The sequence below is a fragment of the Cryptomeria japonica genome, chromosome 10 (assembly GCF_030272615.1).
Source record: "Cryptomeria japonica chromosome 10, Sugi_1.0, whole genome shotgun sequence".
Classification (NCBI taxonomy): Eukaryota; Viridiplantae; Streptophyta; class Pinopsida; order Cupressales; family Cupressaceae; genus Cryptomeria; species Cryptomeria japonica.
The window spans coordinates 799,403,160-799,425,449 of NC_081414.1; the positions used below are offsets into that span (position 1 = coordinate 799,403,160).

General features: G+C 32.8%; 1 pseudogene; it reads right to left on the bottom strand.

Annotated features, from left to right (window-relative positions):
* LOC131855850 (uncharacterized) overlaps positions 1-22,290 on the bottom strand; it is a 337,138-nt pseudogene that overhangs the window by 169,619 nt on the left and 145,229 nt on the right.

A 22,290-nucleotide genomic window follows, 5' to 3' on the forward strand; every position in this document is an offset into this window, starting at 1 on the left:
ATTATTATTGTTCTACACAAGCATCATAAGACCATATGTATGATTAGAGATTGGTTTTTTCAATTATTTGTACATATTGACCAAGGAGAACATGTCCCCCTGGGATATAACAATATCCCCACAAGGTAAGGTATTTATGAATATTGACAACTCATATATATTAACCATACACAAAGACAAGACACATGATGCAAAGTGAAGAAAACTGGTTACATATTATATACTACAAGTTTCAAAGTGCAATATAGATCCATAATCATGGATTTGACCCAAATCCATAAACTTGTCACTACATATTTTCAACAAGTATTTTTTATTCCAAGGCAACTATCAATGTCAAATCTATTATTTCAGATCCTAACATATATCTATGTATTCATTTGTTAGAGATAAGTATACTTATTTTATATTCACTTCTAGTGATTAATTATTAGATTATCAACCTTTCCTAGTAGCATCATTTATTAGTTTGGGTAAACTATGTTTATGTCTATTCACTTATTTGGATTTGTCTAAATTAAACTTAAGCAAATTTTATTGTTCTTTACATTTGGAGAACTCAATTGATCCTCACAACCTTATCTTACCTTTAAGATTTCTAATAAATATTTCCAATTCTAATATAATTCTACTTTTCATTAATATCTAGATATGTCTAGGTTTATATTTTTATATGCTTATATATTTCCCCTAGGGCTAGGGAATGCATAGTGATTTATCCTTAATATCCTATCATTATGGAACTTATTAGAGATTTTTCCCTCACTAAGTTGTATTAATTTATTTTAAATTTTGGCATATCTCTCATATCATATGCTACATTTATTGTTCATATACAACTATAATTTTATACTATAGATGTGAGTGTCTACTCTATGAAGATTTCACTCCACCATATTTCATCTCTTCCATCATTCATTGACTTGATTAGTGTCTATACTATGCTATTAGATATGATTCTAAGTTCCTTTATTCAGACATTCCATGATGATCATATGGCTTGTGATGGTGATGAGCATACATAATAATGATACATATATTGAAGATGTCAAGATAATATTTGTATGCGGGAAAATGTAGTGCTGAAAATGAACAACTCGAATCTAAAAGACCTACACACCAATGAGATTCTTGTTGCAATTATATGGACTAATTTAATTAGTTCAACTTCCCAAGGGGTGTCTCATTGGTATCTATCTCATAGGATCCCTCAAGTCAATGTTTTTCTCTCAGATGATTGAGAAAGTGACTTAGGAATGACAACTCCAAGAACAAGTGATGTTTGCTTTATATGCATGAATGCATTCTAAGATGTATGATAGTGAAAATATGATAATTAAGCTAGTATAATGATGATGATAGGATAAAAGATTAGCAAATTATCCTAGAAATGATATACTATCCTAGCATGAATATTCAATGATATATTAAAATACTTCTAAATGCTATTATGACGATTTTAACAAAGAGAGGCTAAAATGTTTAGTAAATTAGACTATAATCTAGATGCATAAAAGATTGTTGATTATTAAAAATGATGAATGAGAGCTCTATTTATAGAGAAAATAGGGAAATGGATGGTTAAGATTGAGTAATCTTAACAAGGGCTAAGATTGAAAGTTAAGCAATCCATGTTTACAATTCTCACAAATGAAATGGTGAAAATTGTCAACAAAGGGTTGCTTGAGAGGAGATGTAAGAAGAATTAAATGTTTGAGAAGACATGAAGGTTACCCTAGGAGGCAAGGGTTAAGGTTAGGTTAGGGTTATCCAATGGATAAAGCTTTTACCCAAGGGGTAAACTCTTGCGCTAGGGTTAATAGGATAACCAAGGTTAAAGCCACGAATGCTTGATGAGACCCTTGGATTAGATGAAGGTTAAGTTAGAGAGAAAGTCTCTAACCATGCAAAAAGGTTGAGTTAATCATTAATGGTTAGGAAGACTTTGAGGGTTATCTTGTTGAAGACATAAAGCCTTTAATGCATTTCAAAGGCTTAGGAGGCTTTGAGATGTGACAATAATTAGGAGATGAATTAGGCTCAATTGGAAGTGATTAGAAGAATCTAGAAGGGGTTTAAGAGGAAAGTGAGAGATGTAGGAAAATGCAAGTGGAGGGAAAAGGATTTTAATTAAACTAAAATTACTTTATTTCAAAAAAAAAATACATGAAACTTGCATAAATACAAGTGGGGGATTTAATAAATAAATTAGATTTATTTATTTGCAAGGATCAATTTAATTAATTATAAATTTAATTAAAAAGGGAGAAAGGGGAATTACTTAAATAAAGTGATTTATTTAATTAAAGGCTTAGAAAAGGTTTAGGTAAATTTAATTAAATGAATTGAGTAATTCATTTAATCAAATAGATTAAAATGAAGAAATTAATTAAATATAATTTAATTAATAAGAGGAATGGGGTTAAAATAAATATTAAATATTTATTTAGGAAAGTGGTCAGATTTATACTTCTACATTTTGCCCCTCTTTGAAGTGACGTGTGTGCACATGTTGATTCAAAGAATTTTTTTCCAGATATGCTGCCGAAGTTTGATCGATATGATGCCCCAGATGTAGATTTGATGAAAGATATTGATGATTATCCCTCGGGCAATGAATCAAGGATTTAGCAAAAAAATGTCAAGTTGATGAGCATTTTTGAAATAATTGCAATATGAGAATATTGACTATGTTGAATGCACATTTATTGATCCATCTCCTGAAAAAATGATGTTGATAAGGTAAAAAATGAAAACCTGTGATGAAAATACATGCCCCACTTATTAACCTTTTTTATTTTACCCTATTAAAAGGTAAAAAGTGACTTTGAAAAATCATTTGCACACTTGTCTCTTTGTGATTGTGACATTTGGAGTTCTGACGACAATGTCGATTCCATACTCCTCACATTGATTTGAGCATGTCAGGCGACACCAGAGCCTCGCCGCCTATGGTGCATCAATAAGTGGCCAAAATCCATATTCTTTTTTTGATTAATTTAATATATTTTTGTCAATTTTTTAAATTTTCTGTAAGATTTTGCCAGTTTAGCGCGTATCGTAAGTTGTCTAGCGCATACGATATGAGTTTTAGTGCATAGAAAAACCCTAGGAGGTTTAGCATCTTAGGGCCACATTGTAGCGCGGTCAGGGGGTAGGTTAGCTCATAGGATGATTTAGTGAATAGAATTTGCATAGAAACGTAATGGGTAGGCTAGGTAGCGCACAGGATAACCTAGCACATTGGATAAACAGGGTAGCGCAAATGGTATGCTAGTTAGCACGTAGGATAGGTTTAGCATGTTGAGCATGTGTTTTAGCGCATTTATGGAAAATGGTAGCGCATAGATGGCAAATTAGCGCTTCACAGTCCTAATTTAGCATGTAGGGTCCAAAGTTGGGAAAAAAAGCATTATGAAGAATGCGTCATGAGTCAAAAAGATTAGATAGATTGCGTAGATGTTGATATGGGTCCGTTGATTGCTCTGATATGCTTCATGATCAAATATGAGTCTTTTTTTGTGATGATGTCTTATTCTGATATGCTGTTATATTACGATATGAGTTTGGGTTTGATATGTATCTTGTTACTATTGATATGAATTGCTTTTCAATATAGATTTATTGATTTGATTGGAGTATTGATTTCAATATGGATCCTAATTTTGATTTCGATATGGATCTTGATGTTGCTTTCGATATGGGTGTTTGATTTTTGATTTGGATCTTTGATTTTGATATGGGTCTTGATTTATGATTTTTATATGAGTCCTTCATTTCCGATATGGTTCTTTCATTGATTTTTGATATGAGTCCTAATTTCACATTCAATATGGGTTCTTGATTTTCGATATGGTGCACTAATTAATTCACTGATCGATGTGAATATGTTTCTGATGTGCTTAAGAGATGCTTTTCTTTTTCAAGTTGATTTGCTTTTGATTGCTGATAGATTTTATGGAATTGAGAATTGATGATGGATACTTATTGATTTGCAGGTAAAGCTTGGCATTCGTGAATCTGGAGAGTGATTTTTGAGGCCATGGACACCGATTCCACATTTGTCACAAGTTGACAAAGATGTTATTGAGAGATGTGGGTTGTCTTCTTTATTAGACATGCCTCGATATATCATTAAGTGAGGTTTACTGACAGCATTGGCCGAGTGGTGGTAGAGTGATACTGTAGTACCCCTACCCTAGTCAACCTTGTAAAACGGGTTTGACCTTGGTTGACTTTTTGTGTGGCAATCTTGAATGGTTGAATTACCATGAGGTAATGTTATAGTCAGATATTATGATTATTGTGCGTATCTATTAATGTGCTTTCGCATCGATTCTTATGTAAGTTTAAATTGTCCTCCTGAATCTTGTTATTAATCTCGAGCTAACATCTTTATTATATATATATGCTTGTGTGACTCTTGGTTGTAGGAGATTGCAGGTATAGTACCATCTAGGTGCAAGGTTCGTCTTCACCTAGATTCACAAGGTTGAGTATACCTCTTTCATCCTTAGAATTTGGGTTAGATGGTCGTAAAACCCTTAGTTTACCCTAGTCATGCTCAAGTAAGCGTCGTCTGTGATCTGTCAGTTTCCCTTTTTATTTGGGTTTGCGGGTCGGGTAATTGGTTGGCTTACTTGCTTTGTGTGCTTGGCATGTGGTAAATGGAGTATTTAACCCTAAGTATTTATTTTGATTTAATGTGTTCATTTACACATTAGTAATTGAGGAATTAAAATAAATAGGTTTCTTTTATGTGATTAATCATTAATTAAAAAGATCGCTCTATTTATGTTGGTAGCGAGTTTAATTTAATGGTTAATTTTAAATAACGAATTTATTCAGTTTATGCATTTTAAAAAGGAAAGATTTAAATTTATTCAAAATAGAAATAATTTAATCTCTTTTGCTTTTTGATATAGAAAGATTAATTTTAATTATTTAAGAAAATCAATTTTGATTAGAAAAGTGAGTTTTATTCATATTTATTCTATGTAGTGTGTAAGATTGATTTTGAGAATTTAATTTAATTAAAAATATTTTACCCTCATTAATATTGTGAAATGCAACTATTAGCTTTGTTAATTAAAAATTAAATGAAGGAGAAAATCTCTTTTAATTAACTAAATTTATAATCTCAATGCATAAACAATTCAACTATGAGATAATTCCATTAATTAATTAATTAAATTAAGTTGCAACCTGCATGATATTAGAAATATATTTTTATTTAATTTTTAGTGGAAAAATAAATTAGATTAATTATATTTATTGTTCCTAGAATTTTAAATAAATAAATAAAAGAATAAATTAAAAAAAAAATGAATAAAAGAATTAATTGGAATTAAAGTATTGTTTTAATTCTTTATTTAGAAAATTAGAAAATAAAATTAGAAAATAAAATAAAATTTCTTTTATTCTAAATTTAGGTTTTTGAGAAAAACCTATTGAACCTAGAATTTTAGTTTAAATAGGGAATAGGTCTTTATTTTAGATACACAGGAAACAGGTCAGGAATTTAGGTGAAGAAATTTATTAGAAGCTTATTGAAAATATTAGGGCTCTTCTACAGATTTCTTCCAAGAAAACTATACTAGGTTGGGTGGCTTCTTTGATTTGTTGGTTTTTAAGAAAATAATTCTATTTTTCTCTAAATGGTGTGTGTGTAAATTATTTGTCAGATCCAAAACCCTCTTCTGGTTAATTCAAGTTTTGATTTAAAATTCTTGCGTGATGTTAATTTTCTAGTTAATGGGAGTAATTTAATTTTGAGAAAATTAGGGAAATTATTATGGAAAAATTATTCTCTTTTGTTGATTTGTTCTAATAATCCTTTAAATAAATCTTTGTGAATTTAATTGATTTCTTTAGAAATAAATTTAATTGTGAATTAAATTTATTGGATTATCTAATTTAAAAACAAATGTAATTGGAATAAAATTTTGTTAATGAATTTTATTGAGTTGGGAATTTTATTTCTATGTAAATTCTATCGAAGGGTTTTTTTTTATGAAGTTGGAATTTATTTTCATGTTTTAAAAAAATAAAAATAAATAAAAAATAAAAATAAAAATAAATAAATAAATAATATGCAACTTTGGGTAGGGAGCTACTTACGATAGCATCCACTACCAGCGATAGTACACAGTGTTACTGGCTATAGCAGCTGCTACCGAATGATAGTATCTGCTACTGGCGGTAGCAAGGGCTACCATGCCATGGCCGAAATATTAATGTTTTTTTAAATTATTGTTTTACCCTGTGCGTATTGCGACGTGGTTATTTTGGGTTTTGTGCCCAGGGGTTGGGTAATCAGAACAATTTATTATTTATAATATATAATATGTATATAAATAGATATATATATATATATGAATATATATATGTATTTATATATATATTTATATATTATATGTGTTTTCATTATGGTGAGTATTATATTATTTTACTGTTATTTAAATACTGGTTATGAGTTGATATATATATTTGTAATATATATATATATATATATATATATATATATATATATATATATATATATATATATATATATATATATATATATATATATATATATATATATATATATATATATATATATATATATATATATATATATATATATATATATATATATATATATATATATATACAATTATATTATAATTATAAAATCAGTTTATAGTTTGAATGTTTTAGAAAAGCTTATAACTTTAATAATTGATAATTATGTTAAAATACATTAGGAGAATTATTTCTATGAGATCATATTTAACTTATTGGACAAATGAAAAATTCATTTCTTTGTATTAAATAGTTGTACTTTCTTATTGTCTAGAAAATCTTTGATTGCAAGTTATTTATGCTTTTGGCTATTTTAAGAAAAGATTGCCTGTATTAGGATCTTGTGTAAATGGTGTTTGCAATCAAGCTTAATTTCATCTCAATTCTGGTTGAATTGTCATTGTGTCCTATGTTGATATTTTTGTTTGGACCCTATCGTTTAGATGATTTGGGGTACTTGTTTATGTCTTCAGTATCTAGTTTGGTTATTGCCTTGTGATGGTGTTTTAACTGGTCCTATCCTTTATGCGGGTGTCGAGTGTTGATTTGTGGCTGACCATAGCGGGTCAAGTCTCTAGTTAGAGTATTGTCAGGTAGTGGACCTTGTATTAGCTTTTAATATGTTCAGTTAGATCCGTTTCTTTGAAGGGATCATTATGTAACTATTGACCGATGTGTTCGGTTATTTATTGGTATGATTCACCTCAATCATAGGAATGTAAATGATGTGGAACTTATGTACCCTAAACTTATTTAATTATCAGAGGGGTCTTGTAGTTGAGCAGACCTAAAGATGTAGCCCTCTAGGGGTGAACTCCGAGATCATTTTGGTGTTATGTGTTGCTTTTGTTCTTATGTTTCATGTTTTAGTGTTAGCATGTATGGATGGCATTTTGATAGAATGTGTAAGTGGTTTAGATGAAATTAATTGTAAATGCATGTATGCAGTCATCTTTTAAATGTAGTAAATTGATCATGAAAGAATGTAGATTAGAATAATGAAATATATTTAGTTATTGTTAAGAAAATTAAGTATGCATGGAAAGATTTTGTTAGTTTATGATGAAATTCAAGTGTGTTATTAAATTAGATGCATGACTCAAATTTTAATGAAAAGTATCAATGAAAGGTATGAATAAACCTTAATGGATGAACTTTATCTTGTGATCTATATTTTGTCTTGCTGAAAGAAATTATCCTTGTTTAAGAATTATCTCGTTATTAAGATAATCAACTTAATTTGATTTCTTTGTGTGAGTTAAGTTAAATGTGTAATTAAGTAATTACGTTGGGAAACTCTTTAGGTGTTAGTTGATGTCTTCCGCTGTGTAATCTGTACTTTAATATTTTATTGTATCTTTATGTTGTCTTATTGTAAAAAATATTATTGCACTCCATTCATGTGTCTTAGCTTTATCCCTTCAGGGTTTCCTGGCGGGGAATTACATCGAGCTAACATCTTCATTAAATATATATATATATGTATGTATGTATGCTTGTGTGACTCTTGCTTGTAGGAGATTGCAGGCACAGTACCCCCTAGGTGCAAGGTTCATCTTCACCTGGATTCGCAGGGTTGAAGATACCTCTTTCCTCCTTAGAATTTGGGTTAGATGGTCGTAAAACTATCAGTTACCCTAGTCATGCTCAAGTAAGCATCATCTGTGATCCGTCAGTTTCCCTTTTTATTTGGGTTTGCAGGTCGAGTAATTGGTTGGCTTACTTGGTTTGCGTGCTTGGCATGTGGTAAATGGAGTATTTAACCCTAAGTATTTATTTTGATTTAATGTGTTCATTTACACATTAGTAATTAAGGAATTAAAATAAACAGGTTTCTTTTATGTGATTAATCATTAATTAAAAAGATCGCTCTATTTATGTTGGTAGCGAGTTTAATTTAATGGTTAATTTTAAATAATGAATTTATTCAGTTTATGCATTTTAAAAAGGAAAGATTTAAATTTATTCAAAATAGAAATAAATTAATCTCTTTTTCTTTTTGGAATAGAAAGATTAATTTTAATTATTTAAGAAAATCAATTTTGATTAGAAAAGTGAGTTTTATTCATATTTATTTTATATAGTGTTTAAGATTCATTTTGAGACTTTAACTTAATTAAAAATATTTTACCCTCATTAATATTGTGAAATGCAACTATTAGCTTCGTTAATTAAAAATTAAATGAACGAGAAAACCATTTCTTTTAATTAACTAAATTTATAATATCAATGAATAAACAATTCAACCATGAGATAATTCCATTAATTAATTAATTAAATTAAGTTGGAAGCTGCATGATATTAGAAATATATTTTTATTTAAATTTTAGTGGAAAAAAAAATTAGATTAATTATATTTATTGTTCCTAGAATTTTAAATAAATAAATAAAAGATTAAATTTTAAAAAAATGAATAAAAGAATTAATTTTTTTTGTATTAATAATAAGGATTTCAAAATATACAGTTAGACGAAATCAAGTCCGGGCCTCATAGAGGCAGCAAAAAAAGGGGACGAGGCAGGGCCTCACATCGAGGAGATCAAAAGAGAGTATACAGTATAGACACATTTACTACAAAAGCAGCATCAAAAGGAGACAGACTAAGGCAGGATGCCATCAATGGCATCAACCCAGGTCGTCTATCCCTTATCCCCCTCCATCCAAACAACTTTCTTGTTTTCCTGGATCGGCATGGCAAGCACCTCCTTTTTGGTGTTCTTGTTCCGCCTGATTTCTTGGTTCATTTTGTTCAGGGTCTTCAGGAACCGCCTAATCTTGTCTTTATCAATCATCATCATGGTATAGACCTGCAAGAGGATTTTAAAATATGTGAGTTTACGGTAAAACTCAGTAAGGGACCGGGGTTTGTCCTGATATTTTTCCTCGTTCCTACACTTCCAGAGCTGCCACAAGATGTTAGAAGAGAGAATGTACCAAAAAAGATTAGTATCCTTTTTAATCCCATAAATATGTCCAGTCACAATATTCAAAATGGAGTAATCAAGTGGATAAGATATATCCAACATTTGCCAAATTTTCCTGGCAAAAATACAATCAAAAAGATATGTCTACAAGTTTCAGGCATCTTACAGAATTTACAATATTCAGTTTGAGCTTCCAAGTTCCTGACAGGGAGTCTGTTCAGCAACAACAGCCATCTAAAGTATTTAATTTTAGGTTCAATGGGCCCCTTCCAAAGGTGGTTAAGGAGTTTCTTCCAGGAACAGCTATCAAGGGAGGTATACCAAAGAGCATTAATATGATCAATGATGGAGCTGTTATGATTGATAACATTGTAAATATTTTTTGCCTTAATCTTGCTGAAGATGTTACCATCAAGCCATTTGCATTGAAGGAACCTATTGGAATCCACATAGCAGGTCATGGGGAGATCTTTAGTGGCTTTAACAATCATATTATATGTTTTCTTTTGCGAGTCAGGAATGTTAAATTTAGTTTTGAGACCATTCCAAGGCATCAGTTGGTTATGTTCAAATAGGTCAATCAATTGGGATATCCCTTTATTGTTCCAGTACCTGGCAGAGCAGCCTTGTGAGAGGGCTAAGGGCTTTCCCGAGAGCTGTAAGTTCCACCAAATAGATCTTTCGCCGTATAGAGTTTGACTATCATGGTAGTCCTTATTGTTTACAAATTTTCTAACCTGTTCCCAATCCCTCCAAATGGAGCAGAAAACTGCAGATCCATGGACCTTAATAGGAAAGCTACCCATGATCAGATCAGCAAGGGGCAGGCCCTTCCAGGATTTCGCATGCTTAGGGAAACCCATTTCTATGTTGTTTCTAATAAGGATTTTCCATGGGGAGTCACCCTCCATAGAGTGGAAGATCCATTTAGCGGCAAGAGCAACTTCTTGAATTCTGAGATCCTTTAAGCCCAATCCCCCAAGGAGGTTGTCCGTATGACACCATTGCCACTTAACAGCATGCATTTTCCTAGTTCCTCTGCCATCAGACCAAAGGAATTGTCTAATGGCCTTCTGGATCTCAAATATCTGATAGTTATTGAACAACCAGGCCGAAGAGAAGTATATGTTATAGGATGAGAGGATTTTCTGGCAAACTTGAACCCTGCTAGCAAGAGAAAGGGAACAGTTATGCCACTTATTAAGCTTGGAGTTAATTTTGTCTTTGATCCAAAGCCACATAGCCTTAAGAGAGGGGTCCACAGAAAAGGGAATTCCAAGGTATCTAACCACCAGGTGAGGACCTCCCCATTGATATTGAAATCTACTACTCCAGTCAGGGGGAACTTCATGCCATCCAAGATAGGTAGATTTGGAGTAGGAGATCTTTGCTCCGGATATAATGTAGAATGTCTTAAGTTTGTTTTGAAGCGCTTCAAAGTTGCTGTCACAGGCTTCAAAGAAAACAGTAGTGTCATCGGCAAACTGACTGGTGATGAGTTCTTCATTGTTAGGGAGCCGGATACCTCTAACAACAGGGGACATAGAGTGATCTTTAAGAATATAGTGGAGAGCTTCTGAGGAAATCACAAAAAGGGCAGGGGCTAGGGGGCAGCCCTGTCTGATAGATCTACCCAGAGGGAAGGCCTCGGATAAGGATCCATTGATATCAATCTGGGCAAAAACATCTTTCATCATCATTTTAACAAATTCACAAAATCTACTAGGAAAACCAAAAGCTTCAAGAGTCATGGTGATGAAATTCCATTCTACTCGATCATAAGCTTTCTCGAAGTCTAAAAGCAGCATGGCAGAGTTTTGCTGGGACTGCTTAGCCAAATGCATAGCCTCCCAGCTAGTTATCACATTTTCTAAAATATACCTTCCCTTAATGAACCCAGTCTGTGTTGAGCCAATAATCTTGGGGAGGATGTTCTGAAGCCGCAGATTAAGGATTTTCGCTAAAATTTTATAGGAGACATTAAGAAAAGTAATCGGCCTCTAGTTTTTAATAAGAGCTTTATCTCCATCTTTGGGGATGAGTTTGATGATGCCCTTATTGATATTCATACCTAAAGAACCTCTAACTAATGCCGCCGAGTATACATTAAGAAGATCATGACGGATCCAACTAATGTTGGCTTTATAAAATTCAGCAGGCAGGCCATCAGGGCCGGGGGCCTTGTCATTCTGCAGTGAAAGGATTGCTTTCTCGATTTCCCCCACTGTGATCTCAGCAGAGAGGAGAGCAGCATCTTGTTCGATGATCTTTTTGGGAATAAGGGAGAAGCATTGGTTCCTGATGTTATTTGCTTCCTCAGAATCTTCGGATGTAAAGAGATCCTGGTAGTATTTTGCAAAGGCATCTTTTATCATATCGGGGTTGGTAATGTCTTGATTATTGATGATAATTCTGCCAATAGCTTCATTAGTCTGTTTATGCTTCAAAAGATTGAAGAAGAATCTTGATCCCCTGTCTTCGAATTGTAACCAATTGGCTCGAGATCTAATTTTTGCACCTCGAGTTTTGGCCTGGAGATGTTTACTAAGAGTATCCTTAGCATAGATGAGCTGGACAGTAAGGTTGAAGTCAGAGGGGTTGGCTTGAATGCGGGATTCAGCAATCTGAAGGTTAGCAGAGAGGGTATTTTCAATGCGTCTATAGTCTTTGGCTTTTTTTTGGCCAATTGTTTTAAGAAAGTTCTGCCAAGAGCTAACATTAAGGTCCCATTTTTCAATATCATTAAGATGAGGATAATGATTTTTATTGATCAAGTTGATAATATTAACAGCGGCTAAGATATCTTCATCTTTCAGAAGACTGGTATTCAGTATGAATTTAGCATCAGCAGACCGACGAGGAGTCGGGAATCTATTGATAATAAAGCTGGTTTTTATGGGGTGATGATCAGAAAGCGTGGTCGATGTGACTAAAATAGAGTTCCCCCATTTATCTGGGAGGATAGAGAAAAAATTCTTATTTGCATAAAACCTATCCAACCTTGAATATATTCTGTTGTCCCCTTGCTGAAAATTGCACCATGTGTGCCATATTCCAGGTGAAAGATCTTTATTTCCAGCAAAAGGATCAAAGAATAGTTTATTTCTTTTCATTCTATCCCAGTGAAGCTTTTCTCTATCTTTCTAGGTAAAGGGGAGGCCCCCCTCCTTATCTATTTGAGATTCAACCATATTAAAGTCTCCCCCCACAATCCAGGGCAGGTCAGGAAGATCATTAATCCAGTCCCAAAGAGATATTCTTTCATTCCAATCATTGGAAGCATAAACAGAGCATATGCCAAAACAATTGTTGTTATGGTTAATGGTAACCCAGACAGCTCGATTACATGGGGATATCCCATGATTAGTAATATAGTTACTCCATTTAGGGCTAACAAGAAGAGCAACTCCTCCTCTACCCCTAGAATGAAGGGTGTGATACTTAATTGCATCCTTCCATAGAAAAACCAAATTATTATGGAGGGTGAAATCAACCGCTTTGATCTCTTGGAGCATCAAGAAGTCCAGGTTAGGATGAGAGTCAAGGTATTTTTTTATGACATATTTCCTATCCGGGGACTCAAGGCCCCTTATATTTCAGGCTATACAGTTCATTGAGAACGAGTGGTCAGGGGAAGACACTGCATATCCGCTCCCTAGATGGGAGTCACATTATTCGGGGAGGGATCCTCTTTCTTTTTGTTTCCAGAGTTTTTATTTTTTGATCTCATAGGTCTTCCCCATCTTTTCGAAATGGGGAATTCTTCCATACCTTCATTCTCATAATCCGACTCAAGCATCATCAGTTTGTCTTCCTCCATGGGCTGCTTGATGTTACAAGAGACCATAGTGGGATTACAAGCGGGAATAACTTCAATGGTATAGTTATCATCGATTTCCTTAAGAGTTTTATGTAAGGTTAGGGCTTTAGGAGTAATACAAGTTTTGTCAGTAAGATCACAATTTAGTGGGAAATCTGAGATGGAGCTGTTCGAGATGGGAGGGGCTTGCGGATTCAATACATCCTTCTTGCTGTTCGTTTTCCTACGCCTTTTCTTGGTAGTAGTTAAGAAACCATCCGAGACACCCGCAGAGGCATCAGGGCATTGTGTGGGCAGAGGGGAAATGGTATTGGTGATCTGAGGAGGGGCAGAGACTGAAGACAGAGGAGTGCAATGAGGGTTGAGGCGAGCATTTTGGGTAGATGGCTGGACAGGTTGAGAGGCGGAAGTATTGTTACTGGGAGGGATTTGGGGAGGGTTATCTCTAGTGGTTTTATCAGAAGGAGTATCCAGTTTCCTTTGGATAATTGGATAGTCTCTTCGTCTGTGTCCTTCTCTACGGCACAAAAAACAGGCATTTAATCCGCCTAGGATTTCGATAGGACATGTAATCTTTTCTTCAACAATGTCAATATTTAGGGTTTCCGGGATATCTGTTCCAGGCTTGAGTGCTATGAGGATGCGGGCATCTAAATGGGGTACCAATCTAACTATATCATCCATTCGGATGACCCTACCCAAGGGTTCCAATAATTGTGGTAGAAAACGCCATAGGTAGGGAGGGACATGTTTAACCAGAATCCACCTAGGGGCGGAGAGAGCTATAACTTCATCGTGTATGGCTTCTGGTGACCATGCCAGAGCACGGAATGAAGTGGAGCCAACATTCCAGTATTGTTTTTTAACAACTTCGGCCTGTGCTTCCTGTGAGACAAAGATAATAACATATAGGCCCCTCTGTATTTGTCTGCAAAAAGATATGTGGAAACCTAGTTTCAAACTCCAATAATTGTGAAACCAGTCATCAAGAAACTTGCGTGGAGGGCACTTATCCAGTTCGACAGCAGAGAAAAAAATAGCATAATTCCTAAGTCTATTTTTTTCATTCAATATTTCAACCAGCATTTCAGGATTTGGCAAAATAGAGAAAGGGTTATCAGCAACCCCAGGGCCCTTATCGGCATTGGAGGCTCCATCGGAGGCAGGGCAGAGGAACCTAGCACTAACATCCACCGCAAAGCCTGCATTTGAAACCACTTCCGAAAATGTTTTGGGTCTGGTAGGTAGAGCAGTGACTGGTTTGGGTGGGATGGGCAAGGTAGTATTATTGCCATCAGACGAGCATTCAGGTCCGCTCGCATGCGAGGAGGGTACGGGATTGGGAGGGAGGCCGAAGCCAGGACTTACATTTAATTCCATGCTATCTAATGCTTTTAATGGAGAGAACACACCTGGATGTCTGACATTGCCAGGAGTCACCGGCGATCCTCCACCGTCGCTCGCCACCGTGGACGGAAAGAGCAGGATCCCTTCGAATATTCAGAGATTTCAAACTTGCAGCTTCATCAGCGAAAAAGCAGCTCACCTGTTTATCTTTTTTATATCGATATTTATCTAAAAGAATTAATTGGAATTAAAGTATTGTTTTAATTATTTATTTAGAAAATGAATTAATTTGAATGAGAAAAGAAAACAAAGAATAATGATTATTGCATGTTAGCTTATCTTTTGTTATAAAATTAGAAAATAAAATAAAATTTCTTTTATTCTAAATTTAGGGTTTTGAGAAAAAGCTATTGAACCTAGAATTTTAGTTTAAATAGGGATTAGGTCTTTATTTTAGATACATAGGAAACAGGTCAAGAATTTAGGTGAAGAAATTTATTGGAAGCTTATTGAAAAGATTAGGGCTCTTCTACCGATTTCTTCCAAGAAAGCTATACCAAGTTGGGTGGCTTCTTTGATTTGTTAGGTTTTAAGAAAATAATTCTATTTTTCTCTGAATGGTATGTGTGTAAATTATTTGTCAAATCCAAAACCCTCTTCTGTTTAATTCAGGTTTTGATTTAAAATTCTTGCCTGATGTTAATTTTCTAGTTATTGGGAGTAATTTAATTTTGAGAAAATTACGGAAATTATTATCAAAAAATTATTCTCTTTTGTTGATTTGTTCCGATAATCCTTTAAATAAATCTCTATGAATTGAATTGATTTCTTTAGAAATAAATTTAATTATGAATTAAATCTATTGGATTATCTAATTTTTTTAAAAATGTAATTGAAATAAAATTCTGTGAATGAATTTTATTTAGTTGGGAATTTTTTTTCTATGTAAATTCTGTCGAAGGGTTTTTTTTTATGAATTTGGAATTTATTTTCATGTTTTAAAAAAAAATTAAAAAATAAAAATAAAAATAAATAAATAAAAAAAATAATATGTAACTTTGGGTAGGGAGCTACCTACATTAGCATCCGCTACCGGCGGTAGCACCTGCTACCAGACGGTAGTATCTGCTACCTATGGTAGCAGTGCTACCAGCGGTAGCAAGGGCTACCATGCAGTAGCAAGGGCTACCGTGCCAAGGCCGAAATATTAATGTTTTTTTTTTAATTATTCTTTTACCTTGTGCGTACTATGACATGGTTATTTCAGGTTTCGTGCCCAGGGGTTGGGTAATTAGAATAATTTATGATATATATATATATATATATATATATATATGTATTTATGTATATATTTATATATTAGATGTGTTTTCATTATGGTGGTTATTATATTATTTTAGTGTTATTTAAATACTAGTTTTGAGTTGATATATATATTTGTAATATAATTATAAGTATATTATATATATATGATGTATATATATGTATGCATACAATTATATTATAGTTATAAAATTAGTTTATAGTTTGAATGTTTCAGAAAAGCTTATAACATTATAATTGATAATTATGTTAAAATACATTAGGAGAATTATTTCTATGAGATCTTATTTAACTTATTGGACAAATGGCGAATTGATTTCTTTCTATTAAATAGTTGTACATTCTTATTGTCTAGAAAATCTTTGATTGCAAATTATTTATGCTTTTGGCTGTTTTAAGAAAAGATTGCCTGTATTAGGATCTTGTGTAAATGGTGTTTGCAGTCAAGCTTAATTTCATTGCAATTCTGGTTGAGTTGTCATTGTGTCCTATGTTGATATTTTTGTTTGGACCCTATCATTCGGACGTTGTCTTGTGATGGTGTTTTAACTGGTCCTGTCCTTTATGCGGGTGTCGAGTGTTGATTTGTGGTTGACCATAGCGGGTCAGGTCTCTAGTTAGACTACTATCGGGCAGTGGACCTTGTATTAGCTTTTAATATGTTCAGTTGGATCCATTTCTTTGTAGGGATCATTATGTAATTATTGACTGATATGGTCAGTAGTTAATTGGTATGATTCGCCTCGATGGCAGAAATGTAAATGATGTGGAACTTATGTACCCTAAAGTTATTTAAATATCAAAGGGGTCATGCAGTTGAGTCAGAGATGTAGCCCTCTAGGGGTGAACTCTGAGATCATTTTGGTGTTATGTGTTTCTTTTGTTCTTATGCTTCATGTTTTAGTGTTAGCATGTATGGATGGCATTTTGATAGAATGTGTAACTGGTTTAGATGAAATTAATTGTAAATGCATGTATGCAGTCATCTTTTAAATGCATTAAATTGGATCATGAAAGAATGTAGATTAGAATAATGGAATATATTTAGTTATTGTTAAGAAAATTAAGTATGCATGGAAAGATCTCATTAGTTTATGATTAAATTCAAGTGTGTTATTAAATTAGATGCATGACTCAAATTTTAATGAAAAGTATGAACGAAAGGTATGAATAAACCTTAATAGATGAACTTTATCTTGTGATCTATATTATGTCTTGCTGAAAGAAATTATCCTTGTTTAAGAATTATCTCGTTATTAAGATAATAAACTTAATTGGATTTATTTGTTTGAGTTAAGTTAAATATGTAATTAAGTAATCACATTGGGAAACTCTTTAGGTGTTAGTTGATATCTTCCATTGTGTAATCTGTACTTTGATATTTTATTGTATCTTTATGTTGTCTTATTTAAAAAAAAAATTATTGCACTCCATTCATGTGTCTTAGCTTATCCCTTCGGGGTTTCCTGGCAGGGTATTACATTTGGTATCAAAGCCAAGTTGCAAACACTGGGATCTTTGGTTTTGCTTGTACCCTTAGTTGGTGTATGGTGTATTGACCTTAGGTGTATGCTTGTCATCCTTTTTGTATGTGTGTGATTGAGAATACCTTAACTTGTGGGTAACGTGTGTGTTTTCACCTTCTTGATGTGGGTGCTTTGGAGTGATTGTATATGCTTTGTCTGCTTATTGAGGTCTTGGTCTACGATTTCTCTTATTCTAAAGGAGAGTCGTATGTACCTTCCATATTGATTGTTGTACTCTATTGACTAATCCATTTGGGTTGGTTAGTGTTGTCTTGAATCAAAAAGTAAAAAATTTGTGTGTTTAAGAGTATGATCTAGTTTAGTGTTGTCCACTTGAAGGACTTGTATGGTAAATATTGAATGCTTATTTTGTAGTAAAATGAATGTTTATCATCCTTCCTCTTCTCTCTCTCTCTATAAATTAAATGTTTTTGTTATATGTGTATTTATCTCTTATGTGAGATTTCTTATTGCTAGAGAAAGGTTGTGTTTTCTTGAGCCATTGTGTGATCCTTATAACGTTTATGTGTTTTTAGATTAGAAAAGGGCTTTGGTTTGAAACTTCATATTGGATATTGAGAAAAAAATTATATGTTTAGATTAAAGAATTCTCCATGTGTTTTGTAAGAGTAATATAATTAAATTCTATCTTAATTAGGGTGCATTAATATGTGAATAGTTGATTTGGTGAAATTGCTCTGGTTGTAAAAGAAGTATCAAAAGGGAAAATGTTATAGTAGCTTCGAGAGTGTATTAATGTAATGCTACTAAAGAGTGCATTGATTTAAATAGTGTTTATAAAATATGTGAAATTGTCCTTTTTGTATTTTTGGCTTTATATGGAAAGATGAAAGTCTTGAGCTTCATAACAAAATTTTCATAGTTAGTAATGTGGTTGTGAATGCTTAATGGATTTAGGAAAGATATCATAATGATTTTATTTCCTTATGTAATGGTGAATTGTTAAGAATTTCAGTACTTGTATCTAGAGTAAACTTTATTCAGTGATTCATGTGGAAAGCATAAGTAAAATCTTTATTGAATAGATGATAGCGTATCGAAAAGTATTCCCCATAAATGTGACTAAACCAGTAATGGTGCTATTCCTTGTGTATTGTAAGAAACCCATGCTTGCTATGTGTGCCTATGGGATGGTGAAGTAATCAACCATGGAGGATATGTTTGTTTATGAGTATGGGAAAACCATACTATTTATGTGATATTGCTTATTTGTTTCCTTACTAAAAGCCAACCCACGGGTTGTTGATAATTTAGTATGTGAAGGGGTAGTATTAGAAGTCACCATTCCTTGAATAGTATGGAACGACGTACGAGTAATGTCGACGCGAAGCGACTTTAGCTTCTCTATTCGAGGAAAAATATAGTTTTGTAATGAAACTGTATTATAGGTGTACTCAATACTTTCCCTTGTGATGAACCGATTTATAAGGTTCATGTGTGCTAGCCTATTCCTATCCTTATATTTAAGCATATTGATGTCAGTTCTTGAGCAGAATGATGGTTTTATTGGAGGATATTTTGCCTTGTCTTCATGAAAGGTATGCTATTTTTTACATGAGCTCCCAATTGTCCAGCATTGGTAGACATGTGGGTGGACCTTAGCAATGCATACCTCTGACTTATGGTGAGTATCCTGAGAGGTACATTGCTATGTGGGGTGTGACCCGAGCATGCCTTTTCCACGAGGTACATTGCCATGCAGGATATGTCCATTGTGTGCCTTTCTTCTTGGAGTATTGCCATGTTGTGTTGAGACACGATGCAGGATGTAGTAGACATTGCCATGCGGAATACGTCCATTGCGTGCTTTTTCCACTTGGAGTATTGCCATGCCATGTTGAGACACGATGCAGGATGTAGTAGACATTACCATGTGGCCTACTGACAGGTTTAGGGTAGAGCCATGCCGCGTGACGATGTGATGTAGGGTGATGTCGAGGTGCACACCGCCATGCCATGTGGGTAGTGTGACTATGTTGCACCAGAAGAGGAGCTACTGCGCTAGCTAGATGATTGTTCCTTCCTTCCTTGTTGGTGGCTAGATTCTAGTCACATAGTGATGTTATGTGCAATTGTGATATTTTTTTATTTTATTTTATTTCCTTATGGGCCAGCAATTTATTTTATTTTGACTTTTAAAGTTTAGCCATGATCTTGTGATCTTTTACATACTTGATTTGGTGTTGCAAATTCTGGATTATTTTATTGCCTTACTGTTGGAATTGGTGATTTATTATCTTTATTCTTCTGTACTTTGGTGGCTAAACTGATTTATCCTTATTGTTTTTCATATGCTGGTCTTGTGTTGAAATGCGAAATTCCTCTCCAAGGATGTATGAGATAGTCTTGGTTGAGTGTATACGAGGAAGTAGACATAAGGAACCTTGAGGATGGGGGTATGTGAGGCTGTGATGCAGCTAAGATCGACTACCTACCTATGAGTGGTGACTATCTCTTGGAGGCTAACCACCTTACTCAACAAGGGATGTTCACGAAGGTCTTGTATGGAAGGTAGCACCACTATGGTGTGTCCTAGCACCATCAAGCCTTTGAGTGAGATGTTGGATATTTATGATCATATTATTATTATTTTGAGATCAAGCATAGAGATGTTGATCATGCATGTTATCTTTGACCGAGCATTAGACATGCTCACATGTGGCCTTTTGTGTTGTGCATTCTAGTTATGTGGATGATTATTATGTGCAGTCATGGAGTAGATTGTGTTAACTTGTCACTATGTTATGGGACGTAATCTTTGGAAAGATTCTTTTTATATGCCTGGAAAGTGTAAACAATTGAGTTATTTATGTTGCTCTTATTTATTGAAAGTTAACTTGGTTGTAGAAATTGAATTTTGAAGCTAGTTCTATGTGATAAAGTTGATAAAGTTTTATGAAAAAGATGTATCGTTAAAAGAAATTGATCACGATGGCCCGTTTTCTTGTCATATAGATGAGTATAGAAATTGTTGCTTACCTCATTTAATATTTTAATTTGGTGTAATGAAAGGAACAAAAATTCTTATTTCTTTGCTATGATTGTGGATAATACCTAGAATATTTTAAGAAGTGTATGGTTTTAGATGTATCTTGCAAATGGATAATGACATTCGTAGAGGATTTGGCAATAATGTTTCAATTGTTGAGAAAATATTTATATGTGCAAATTAAAAATTGTTAAATGAGTTTCAAGGCTAATACGTGTTGCATGATTTCTATTTAGCCTTATGACTTCTAGGAGTAAGTTGAAGCCTAGGGGGGAGGATGTAGTACCCCTACCCTAGTCAGCTTTGCAAAACCGATTTGACCTTGGTTGGCTTTCTATGTGGCAATCTTGAATGGTTGAATTACCATGAGGTAATGTTGTAGTAAGATATTATGATTATTGTGCGTATCTGTTAATGTGCTTTCACATCGATTATTATGTAAGTTTAAATTATCCTCCTGATTCTTGTTATTAATCTCGAGCTAACATCTTCATTATATATATATATATATATATATATATATATATATATATATATATATATATATATATATATGCTTGTATGACTCTTGGTTGTAGGAGATTCTAGGTATAGTACTGCCTAGGTGCGAGGTTCGTCTTCACCTGGATTCGCAGGGTTGAGTATATCTCTTTCATCCTTAGAATTTGGGTTAGATGGTCGTAAAACCCTCAGTTTATCCTAGTCATTCTCAAGTAAGCGTTGTATGTGATCCATCAGTTACCCTTTTTATTTGGGTTTGCGGGTCGAGTAATTGGTTGGCTTACTTGGTTTGCATGCTTGGTGTGTGGTAAATGGAGTATTTAACCCAAAGAATTTATTTTGATTTAATATGTTCATTTACGCATTAGTAATTAAGGAATTAAAATAAATAGGTTTCTTTTATGTGATTAATCATTAATTAAAAAGATCGCTCTATTTATGTTGGTAGTGAGTTTAATTTAACAATTAATTTTAAATAACGAATTTATTCATTTTATGCATTTTAAAAAGGAAATATTTAAATTTATTCGAAACAGAAATAATTTAATCTCTTTTGCTTTTTGGAATAGAAAGATTAATTTTAATTATTTAAAAAATCAATTTTGATTAGAAAAGTGAGTTTTAGTCATATTTATTTTATATAGTGTGTAAGATTGATTTTGAGAATTTAATTTAATTAAAAATATTTTACCCTCATTAACATTGTGAAATACAACAATTAGCTTTGTTAATTAAAAATTAAATGAAGGAGAAAATCATTTCTTTTAATTAACTAAATTTATAATCTCAATACATAAACAATTCAACTATGAGATAATTCCATTAATTAATTAATTAAATTAAGTTGCAACCTGCATGATATTAGAAATATATTTTTATTTAAATTTTAGTGGAAAAATAAATTAGATTAATTATATTTATTGTTCCTAGAATTTTAAATAAATAAATAAAAGAATAAATTTAAAAAAATGTATAAAAGAATTAATTGGAATTAAAATATTTTTTTAATTCTTTATTTAGAAAATTAATTAATTTGCATGAGAAAAGAAAAGAAAGAATAATGATTATTGCATGTTAGTTTATCTTTTGTTATAAAATTAGATAATAAAATAAAATTTATTTTATTATAAATTTCGGTTTTTGCGAAAATGCTATTGAACCTAGAATTCTAGTTTAAATAGGGAATAGGTCTTTATTTTAGATACAGAGGAAACAGGTTAGGAATTTAGGTGAAGAAATTTATTAGAAGCTTATTGAAAAGATTAAGGCTCT